The following is a 10,175-nucleotide window of genomic DNA, read 5'->3' on the forward strand; positions in this document are numbered from 1 at the left end:
TATATTTACATAATTTATTCAATCTCAATCGATAGGCAACAATCATTAAATACTTGGGATGAAAACTCTGCAGGGTTATCAAGGTGAATGAATTTAATCTAATTATTAGAAATCTATGCCTGTAATCATATTATTTATGCCAATAATTTTTACGAACACCACGTTGCGATATGAAAATAGGAACACATAAGACCACCTAGAAGAAACATCTATTAGAACCATGAAGTATCTAAATAATCCACTAGGTAGGTGAATATGCTCACAAATATTATCATGTATTCATTCCAAGAACGCAGGAGACTCAATCGCAACTTTTGTTGATAATGGTATCACAATTAACTTGCCTTGATAACAAGCAATACAAGAAAATTCACCATTAAAATAATCTTTAGGTTCTTTAATGGATGTCTACTTGAATTTTCTATAATTCGTCTTATTATTATAGACTCATGATGTCCCAGACGATCATGCCGAAGTACGAAATTATTGGAATTAGTAAACGTCTGATTTACTATAGAATGTGCCTCAATTGCACTAATTCTTATCCAATATAAGAGAGAACTTTTCTATAACACATGTTTGCCGAGAGACATTCTTGGTGATACCAAGATATTCAATTTTCTGAACATAGAAGAATTGTACTCAGAAATAAACTTAAAGTTTTGTAGTCTCAGATGCATGCAATCATGTTGTACTTTTGGATGTATGACCATCTTTTAGTGGTCATACATTTCTTTTAGGATTTTTCACAAAATGAGTGGATCCTTAATTGTGAGATATTCAATTTTCAGAATTTCATCGAGATGATCCAAAAGAATATCATAGCTTTAGCACAATTTTACTTTGATGCTTTGTTTCATTCCTAATAATGTCTCCAAGACGCATAGCATCCAAATGAATTTCAGCATCCAACACCCGTGAGGGGTAGTTCTTGCCCAAACTATGTAGGGCAACAAACTCAAGTTTCATAAAATTAGCCATATTAAAATGAAGGAAAATAAATAATACTGCAACCTTCAAACTTAACTTCCACTCTTTAAGATGGTAGAGTCCTGTGTTGATGACGCGTTATAAAATAATATAAAATAAGTAGAAGAGAATAATAGGGAGAAGAGAGAATCCACTTTATTTCTCTTGAATGATATTCAAGGATTTAGGTATATTCACGAATCAATTACAATGAAGGAAAATCCCTTTCTATCCCTAAGTAGGATTTCTAATATTTCTCTAAAGGAATCCATATAATAGACATTCACTATAATACAAATATCTTTATAACATTTTGAATAGTTTTGACCTGATTATTTCACCATTGTTCTACCCATAACGACCAGAGCGAGTTGTTACAATAAATATCAATTTACCTATCGCTTATCCCTGAGTGATCAAACAAGAAAAATTGGGCTAAGTTAGAAAATAGTGCAGTACCTGAATTCTCAAACAATTGAGGGTACTAGTCTCGCATGTCCCTCTTGGTATTCTAAGTGGCCTCCTCAATTGGACGATGCTTTCACTAAAACTTTACAGATTTTATCTCTTTTGTTTCTCAACTTCTGAACATCCCAATCAAGAATCACAACCGGCTCTTCTTCATACTATAAATTCTTGTCTAATACTATTGAGTCCTACTTGATAATATATTCTTCATCCCCATGGTACTTCTTCAGTATAGACACATGAAAAAACTAGATGAACTCTAGACAAATTGGGTGGCAGTGTTAATCTGTACGCCATCAGGCCCACACTAGCGTGAATCTCAAATAGACCAATGTAATGAGGCTAACCTTACCCTTTTTACCAAACTTTATGACTCATTTCATAGGCGATACCTTCAATAAAACCTGATCACCAACCTAAAATGTCATGTCCCTTATCTTGCAATACAAATACTCTTTTTGTCTACTCTGGCTACCAATAACTTAGTTTAAATACCAATCACCCTTTTTTAGGCTTCCCTCACTAAATCTACACCTAAAGGTTTCACATCACCAGCCTCAAACTACCCTATGGGTGTTGACACCCAATTTTGACCATCCATAACTACTTTTCGAATCGCTATCTAAAAAGATAAGTATTTTTTCAAAATTATTTCTTTATTAATTAAATAAGTTTACATTTAGTTTAATAAATAAATCATATATATATTTTGATATTCATAATTTATAATATTATGCTACTATTATTTTTATTATTTTTTATAATAAGCTTAATACGTTTAAATATTCTTACGTATCTGTTTAGTACATATGTGTGTATTTTGTTTACATAAAGAATATTTATTAACTAAGTTTATTTTATAATTTACTTATTCATATTAACATGCGTAGATTATATATCTATTTTAATACGTCTTGTATACATGTGCACATAAATTTATTATTTAATTAAATTTATTATATATTTTAGTTAACTATATTAATTATACATCTATTTTAGTATATGTTATATGCATACGTGCGTCATATATATACATATATACACATATCTGCGTGGCGTATACATAAGTAGTTGTTTTATATATAAATACGGCTACTTGAATAAATTTATGTTTTACTTATTCAATATATATATTATGATTATTAGTCAATTAACAATCTATTCAATTTTTCTCCATTTAATTTAAAGCATAGTCATTTTATTCAATCCATTTTAATTTTAATCTATACTATATAACTATTTTTAAATCCTAAATCCATCTTTCAATCACAACCATCCATCTCACCTTTATCAATATCAAGATTTAATCCCAACCGCTCATCTCAATTAATGAACGGCTAGGATTACAACTACACTATCAAAATATCCAAACCCTAACCTAAACCAAAAGGATTTCTTTTGTTTTGTCTTGCCTCCTTTGGTCATTTCTCTTGGAGAAGATGACAACAACAAGCCATGGCCGCCCCTTCTACTCTCTCCATCCGCCACTCTCTTCTTGTCCCTTCATCTCTCCCACGATATTCCTCTCTCTCTCCGTCACTCTCTTCTCCTTCTATCTCTTTTCGCCGCCGACAAGAACCACCGGCGAAGAGAAAAAAGCTGCAGCGTCGAGCAGCGGCCAACAGCTCCGACGAGAAGCTATGGTTGTCGACCTTTTCTCCTTCACGCGTCGGACAGCAGCGACGGCAAGCAGCGACGGCAGCAGCTCCTCCACGTCGCAGCCGGCAGCTCCGACGCCACCAGCAGCCTCCAGCGCCGCGACCAGCAACAACAACACGCAACAGCAACTCCGGCGATGACGCGCAGTGACGACGAGCGGCAGCAACGATGAACATCTTGGTATATTTTCATTTAATTTTTATTTACATTATATATAAATATGTATATTGTAGATCTAAAAGTTTATATTCATTTTTATGATTTGTTTAAAATATATGCTGAATATGTTTATCATGCCATTGGAAATGTTAGTTTTGTTGTCTTTATGTGTGCAATAATACAATTAATTATTGGAACATTTAGATCTTTCTCATGTTAGACTCCGTTTACAGATTTTTATTTTTCAAAACAAATATTGGGTTTGAATGTCTACTTCAAATGATTTGTTAAACTTAAGATTTAAAGTTGTTTGTTAGTTCCTAATCAATTAAGATTACAAAGCATACTCATGTTGCTCTTATTCTTGTTCTTGTTTTTGTTCTTGTTCATATTCATAATTATACATCAAATGTAGATCGTTTTTTTTTTTTAGATGTTTATTTGTTTCTTAGAAATGAAGATTATTATACGTATTTATGTTGTTGTTTTCTGTCCATATTTATATTATTGTATTTAATTATGGACAAGTATAGTTGAGGATTTTTATGGTAATGTTGTTGTCATTTGCTATTGTTTGAATACGTATTCGTAATTTTGGTGTCAATTTAATTAGCTAACTGATAATTTGATGATTTGCTTTCTGAATTTTGGAAGAAGGTTTAATGTTTTACTGATTGTGACATGATTTATTGAGTGAAATAATTATAGTAATTAATATTTGCTAATATGTTATAATCTTTTTTTTTTTTTTTTGTATTTATCATAGTTAATTTTGTCTTTTTATTAAAGTTTGAAATAAAGTTAGTATCTATTATTTTAAATGATTTTGTCCCACCACTTTAAAGTTAATGCTCCACTACCTTGGAATAAAACATCTTTTGAGTAGTTCTAGGGGAATCTTGAAAAGTTGTTTGTTTTTATCCATCTTTTGAAAATCTTTTTGAATTAAAGGGTTTGGCCAATTATATTGGTCGGGAGGATTGTCTATCATCAATGCCTATAAAGACAGAGATAAAACACAAACACAGGGACGGACGAGAGTAAGGAGAGAGCTAAGAAAGAAAGAAAATATTTTTACTTGATAGAAAAATCTCAAACGAAAAAAAAAAGGAGGGAGTTTCTTGCATACTTTAACATCACTTCTAGTATTTAGCATTGTGTTTTCAGATTCCTATTTACTTGTTCCTCTAACTAAAGCATCCAGGTTAGTTACAACTTTCTTTATATGTTTGGTTTAATATTTTACCTTGTTTGTTTATTCTATTGAAATATAATAATCATTATGATATATCTCTATATTATTCGCATACTGCTCTATATCTTCTTCATAGTTTAGCAGGATTTGAACTTCAGAGTTTGAGACGCGAAGTTTCCGCTTGGGTCGGAGAAGCTACTACATTTCACATCCTTGTCTACTCATATTATTTCTATTTACTTTTCTTTATTTTTGTTAGGTTGTAATAATTTGTAAATACTATATAATGAAATTATTTGGGATTGCCTAAGGGGGGAGGGGAACTAACGTGCTACTTGTTTATTTTACTTTGTCATAATTTGTATATTTGCTTATAAGCGTTGATTGATTGATCGTAGTTATTAAAGCAATGCAGTTACCTAACTCTTAGACTAAAATCTAAGTTTGGGTTTTGAATATCGTTTCTATAGGTATTTGTCTAGTTAATTGGAAAAATCGCCTAAGGTTACTATACCAATGATTTAAAATCACCAACTCGCGTTATTAAATAAATGGCTTAAATAATCAAGTTTACAGTAGACTATGTATTTTTTTTTTCCTTCTAAAATCATGCATGTTGGATTTACTTAATATTTCAATATACTAATCATATCCGCACGATTAAATAAAGTATTTGTAGTCTTTAGATAGAATAATACTTTTAAGTTTAATAAACATTTTCAAATTTTTATAGAAACCATATTTATAAGACTTAATAATAATTTTAACATGTCAATTAGATGTAAATATATATATATATATATATAAATATTTTTTTAAAAAATGTTGTTTTATGTAGAAATCATGCTTAAGATTAAAATTATCTTTGTCGTTTAAAATCATGTCTTAGTTAGTGTGATGTTATACATTTTTTAACAGTTTAGAAATCATGCTAATACGATGTAACCATTAATTCTCAACATACCATTTCATATAGAAATCATGCTCCTATAATTTTATAATTTTAATATATCATTTCTGTATATATTTTAATTAATATTTTAACATACCATATTATGTAGACTTCATATGCATAGGATTTATAAATTTTAATATATCATGTCCACATATACTTTAAGTAATGTTCTTAACATATTAAATCATATAGAAATCACACTCATATGATCTTAATAATTATTTGTCATATTATTCTTACATTGAAATCACGCCCATAATTTTCGATAAATCTTGTTATGGAGGAATCATGCTTATATTATTTTTAATAATCTTTCAACTTACTATCATTTAGAAATCTGGAGGAATCATGCTTATATTATTTTTAATAATCTTTCAACTTACTATCATTTAGAAATCTTATTTACATGATGTTATAAATACAATTAGTTAATAACTAAAATCATTAAAATGTACTTCTATTTATCAAATTAATCGTAATATTCATGTCAAGTAAAACTTTACCTTTAGGTCATCTTACCTTAGTATTCGTACATTTTTAATATTTATTTTGACTTTCACAATCTATGTTTGTTTTCAATCATGTTAATTAATTAATATAGAGGCTTATTTGAGATTTTACGTGCTAAATGTTGTTCTACTTGTTTTGTTTGACGATGTGTCTAATTAAGAAACTTATATTTTCTTTAGTCTAATACATGTCCTAATAGTACGTCCAATGCCTCTTGGATATTAAGTTGGGACGCTAGACACCTTTTAAGACGTTAGTTTTTAATGTTTCTTTTAGATCGCTTTAGGATTGAATTAACAAACAAATTTAGGAGGGGTAGGGGTAGATAGGCCCTTCGGAAATGATGGAGATCGACCCGAGCAGAAAACGACAAAATACTATATTTTTGTCTTCCGATCAATAAGCCGGCGCTGATCCGAAGAACATGAGTACATAAATATTTCTACACTATTTTAAATACTTTTGTTTGTATATTATTTGGGGTAGTTTATTTATTATTTCGTTTGCCTTTTGCTATTATTTAATTAATTGATAATATTTATTTATCCTGTGTTAGTTCTAATATTAATTGTTTAGTTTAACTTAATTAAATCCCCTAAAGAGATACTATTTTTGTTCTCATCATTTTTACTAAGTCAAACATTCTTATAAATTATCTTAAATATTTTAAAATTTATATTTTTTCTCAAAATTGTTTAATAATTTAATTATTGTTAAAACACATTCTCCCAAAGTTAGTCAAATAATTTTCAAATCGTTGGACAACCGCATATTAGCGGCTATTTTAAGTGCTAAAACCTTCTTAAAATAGTAATATGAACCTCGTACCTTTTCTCTGAATTTTTAAGACTTAAATCTGTTAGGGTCTTTTAAATTAAGTTTTCTTAATTTCTTTAAAAAATTAAGTGGCGACTCATTTTTACTAAAATTGATTTTTCTTATAAAGATGAAATTAATTTTAAACCACGCCCGTTTTTCGACATAACAATGGGCAATCTACATTTCTTCGAATAAAGTGCCTCAAATGGTGTCATATCAATGATAGAGTAATAATAATAATTATTATAACAGAACTCATATAAGGGTAAAAATTGATCCCAAACATGTCTTCCAATGCCTGAATCATTCTTTTTGACTGACCATCAGTCTGCGGATGAAAAGTATACTGAAAGTGAGTTGGGTGCCTAACACTTCATGCAAATTACCCCAAAACTTAGAAGTAAAATAAGTGTCACAATCTAAAAGGATACAAAAGACATCATGTTCAACCTTACTATCTCCTTAACATAAATCTTTGCCCACTATTGGGAATTATAATCTAGTTTAACTGGAATAAAATAGGCTGATTTAGTCAACTTGTCTATAATAATCCAAATTGAGACATACTTTCCCAAGGTTTTAGGGAGTTCCACCATGAAATTCATGGCTATCATTTCCCACTTCCACTCTGGAATAGGCATTCTCTAACATTTTCCTACTCGGGATCTCTAGAGTCATTGTCTTAGCATTACAATTTAATTAGCACAACAAAATAGGGGAACAACCAAGTCATACCCAAGATCACATTAGAATCTTGCATATCCAATATGCCTATTTTACTCGAGTCTTCAGGCCCATAAACATAACAGAACAAATATGATGCACATGCGTTACCACTACAGAATCTCCAACCGATGCAGAAATATAGATAGGTACATCAAGAGTATCACAGTCTAAATCAAACCCCTAAGCAAATTGAACAGACATATAAGAATAAGTAGAACCAGGATCAAACAACACAGTAGTCATCCGGTCACAAACAAAAATAGTACATATGATCATTGCGTCTGGTGCCTCAGTCTCTAGTCTATCTGAAAAAACATAACTGAGCAGGCAACCCTTCTACCTGGCTGGCCATCCCTCTTCCTGCATTACTATTTCCTGGGCCTCCATGCCCTTATTTATTACCTCATCGCCCATCATGTGAATGTCCTCTACCATTATTTTCTTCACCCCTTTGGAACCATTACTCTAGTCTGCTGCTGGACCTGTCCGATAGTTTGTCTGTGGGGTCATTCCCTATAAAATTACCTCGAATCACCATAATTAAAACAACCATGGTCCAGTGAGGGCCTACTAGCTGGTGCATAAGAGGCCCCTTGATCACCCTAAGTAAAAGACTGTTGTGAAACCCCTAAATAACTATCCGTGGAAGCCGACATAACTGATTAATTAGGACGAGCTGAACACGTCTATTGACCAGAACCCTTGGAATATGAACCATTAAAATTGCACGCCTATTGACCAGAACCCTTGAAATCTGAACCATTATAATTGTCTATATTCTCGGACCTCTTGGTGAATGTCTTGACCTATTGTGCCTGTCGAACTCCCTTCACTTTCTTTGCAAAATATGTCACCTCATTGAGGCTTTTACCTACAGAGGTCATTTGACTAGACAAAATCTGCAACTCAAAACTCAAACCCTTCACAACTAACCGAATCCTCTTCTCTTTTATGCTGACAAGCTGCGTAACATAACGAGACAAAGCATAAAACTTAACCTCATAAGCAACTACCGTCATATTACCCTACTCAAGAGCTATGAATTTATATTTTTTCTAATCCCTCAGAGTACGAAGCACATACTTCTCTAAAACTAAAGTATAAAACTCGATCCAAGTTAGTAGAGGTAAGACTGATGATCTATATTCCACAAAATCTCTCCACCACTGCTTTGCTTCATCTTGAAGCTGAAAAGTCATAAAGTCCATTCCATTATGATTCACAATACCTAATGTTTGTAGCCTCTCATAGCAGTTCAAGATAAACTCATAAGCATTCTCACTCTCAAAACCATGGAACACAGGAAACTTTAGCGTCAGAACTTGGTCAGCATCTCATGCTCAATGCCGATCATCACAGGGCCAAGCAATGGATGAAAAAAATACATATGTGCCCGAGTATCCATCCACCTTAGCGACCGTAGTAGTAACAAGATAGGTAAATGGAACCTTAGTAGCATGAATTGGAGGAGTGACTCCAGTACCTACTAACACACTCAAAAAAGCTAGAACATGCTGTACTATATCAGAAGTCATAGAGCAAAGAGATATTGCCCCAGCCTATGCTTCCACCTTCGATTCAACATCCTCCTCGATTTTAATCTCAACCTCTTCTCTTATAAAATCCTGAGATGGGGGAGGGATTTCTTCCCTTCGTACATTCTCAGTCTGATTTCCACCTCTGGGGGGTGTTGTTCTTCTTCCCCCCTATCTTGGTCTCTACCTCTATCGCGCCCTCTTATTTCTAGCTCCACTATTGGTTCTGTCATTGGAGCTACTATCCTTCCGCCATTGTGTGTAGTATCAATCATCTGTAGATAGAAAGTGAAGAAGGTTAGATACCAATTAGGATTGCCAAATACCAATTGAAATCAAGTTATAGCATAAATAAAGAATGAAAAGAAATTTTCTAAAGTCCCATAGCTTTTTGGAGAAAAGTACATACATCTCTATACCATTCAACAAGACTTTACTAGACTCATTTTGGTACGATGAGATCAACAAATTCCTAAATTTGATACCAACTTTGTCATTATCCAGAACCTTCATGAGTGACACCCACACTAACCCACCTGATGGGATAACTAATTATTAACCCAAAACTAACCCATCAACTAATTACTAAGCAGTTACTAAAGAAAACACCAAGAAACGTTATCTTAAATTAAAGAAAAGATTGATTTCTCATAAACTCAATGAAAATCATAAATAAAATACGGAAATAACCCTTAAGAACGAAAGTTGTGGTACCTAAACTCTAATGTAATCAATAATACTTGGATGTATATCTACATGATCATAATTTTAAATTTCCGGTTCTCTCATGGAATCAATAATACAAAGACTTGACACTCTCATAGAACACACACATAAATTGTTAGTGTATCGGCGTGGTACCTGAGCCACTCAGAGTTAGTAGTCATACGAGGCATGGTATCCGATCCAGCTATTAGTATTCCCATACCAGCATGGTACCTGAGCCAACTAAAAATCACATACAATCATGCACAATCACACTTACAATGAACAATAGCACTTGAAAGCCACAAGTCACATAAACAGGTCCGTTGCATGAGATTATCAACATGATGTCATTTTATATGCTTCCTTATGTTTTCCCTAACATGCATTGCAAAAATAATATTATAAAGCAGTATACATGCATACATACATAAATCGAAGAACATACAACTATCACCTACATCGAATCAAGCCT

General features: G+C 32.2%; 1 long non-coding RNA gene across 2 annotated transcripts; it reads left to right on the plus strand.

Moving 5' to 3' along the window:
* Positions 1-3,701: 3,701 nt before the first annotated feature.
* LOC129873697 (uncharacterized) lies at positions 3,702-4,906 on the plus strand. 2 transcript variants are annotated; one of them, XR_008762743.1, is made up of 2 exons: positions 3,702-4,459; positions 4,587-4,906. It is a non-coding gene; the product is annotated as an uncharacterized LOC129873697 (long non-coding RNA). The 2 variants fall into 2 exon arrangements; XR_008762742.1 differs by having other exon boundaries at positions 4,595-4,906.
* The last annotated feature ends 5,269 nt before the right edge of the window (positions 4,907-10,175 follow it).

This window comes from Solanum dulcamara, chromosome 11, assembly GCF_947179165.1.
Source record: "Solanum dulcamara chromosome 11, daSolDulc1.2, whole genome shotgun sequence".
NCBI classification, from domain to species: domain Eukaryota; kingdom Viridiplantae; phylum Streptophyta; class Magnoliopsida; order Solanales; family Solanaceae; genus Solanum; species Solanum dulcamara.